Source organism: Elephantulus edwardii, unplaced genomic scaffold (genome assembly GCF_000299155.1).
Source record: "Elephantulus edwardii isolate Elephantulus edwardi_28Jun2011 unplaced genomic scaffold, EleEdw1.0 scaffold00097, whole genome shotgun sequence".
In the NCBI taxonomy this organism is placed as follows: Eukaryota; Metazoa; Chordata; class Mammalia; order Macroscelidea; family Macroscelididae; genus Elephantulus; species Elephantulus edwardii.
Genome location: NW_006399847.1, coordinates 561,084 through 562,700, shown reverse-complemented (window position 1 = coordinate 562,700; position 1,617 = coordinate 561,084).

Genomic DNA, 1,617 nt, shown 5'->3' with positions numbered 1-1,617 from the left:
AATAAAAGAATCAAAGGGAGAGTTAGCTGCCTAAGAACACATCTGAGCAGAAGCTCCCTTCTGATTTCCTAGGCTTAAGTCTTTATGGGGGCAGATTTACAGGTAATTTCTCTTGTGGAGATGGTGATTGGCTTGAATTACCAAGCTTTCAGTTAACAGTATTTAGAAACTGTGCCATGACAAATTAGAATTTTGCAGTGATCAAAAGAAACTAACTCTATGATAAAATTGGGATATTTTGCCACATCCTAACTGCTGTAGTGACTTAATTTTTGAGGTAAACTGACTCCAGTAGCTGCAAATAACAGAAGGTAGTGGAGAGACAGGCGAGAAGTTTACATATCAGTATAGTGTGGGAGAGAATGCTACCTACTCCATGGATCTGTGGAATAGAGAAAAGGTTTAATTCCCAAGAAACCAGTAAGATGTAATAGCATACAGGGGATACAAAAAAGACTCTAATTCCACAAGGTGACTTGAAGTATATATTAGAAAAAATGATGCAGAATCTCCATATTTTAATTTAGTAAATATGATAGGATTAGAGGCAAGGATCACAGTTTGCTAGAAAGTGAAACAGAAAAGTACTAAAGTGTACTACTATTTGAAATAAGAATGTTGCTACTTGTTTAAAAAACTCTAAACTTATGCTGAGAGACAAATGAAACCAAAAGTGCCTGAAGAAAGAGCCATACAATTAGCTTAATCTAGTATAGATTTCACAACTGAAATTTCATTAGAGTCTGATAAGATTTTAGCAATTTTAAAATGCTGTAATGTACTAATCAAGCAAGAAATAGTATAGCCTGACAGGGGGAAATGGAACCCTGCTAAGAAATTATTTGATCACAAAAATTATTAAATTTCTTTTGTAGCTGAGGAGGGAAAAAAAAATTTAAGAATAAGGCTTTGCGAGGTATCTGTCAGGAAGATTAGACAAAAAGAGTTAACGAGGCCATTTAAAGGCATAGTAAACTGTAGCAATAACATTATCCTGCTAGTAAAATCTAAATGACTACTTGCTAGTCCGAATTTCTCAAGCTGAAAAAACTGAAAAACAAATTTAAGCCTCATGTCTCTGTGATGAAAGATGATTTGGGCAATATATTGAATGGCTTAGAAGAATGGCTTCAAAAGAAGATGGAGGGAATACACAGAGTCACGGTACCAGAAAGAATTTACTGACACTGAAAAATTTCAGGAAATTCCATATGAACAGGAGTCACTGGTAATGAAAGAGCAAGTAGAAGCTGCATTGAAGGCCTTGGCAAAATATAAGGCCCCAGGGATTGATGAGATACCAATTGACTTGTTTCATTTAACACATGCAGCCTTGGATGTACTCACCAGTCTATGCCAGAAAATTTGGAAGATGACTGGCTAAAGAATTGGAAGAGGTCCATATTTGTTCCTATTCCTGAGAAAGGTGATACAATTGAATGTGGAAATTATCATATTTTCATTGATATCACATGCAATTAAAATACTGCTGAAGATTATTCAAAAACAGCTGGAACAGTACATAGATAAGAAACTGCCAGAGATTCAAGCAGGATTTAGAAGAAGCCATCTTTTTTTTTCTATAATTATATTTTATTAATTTTCATAAACATTTAC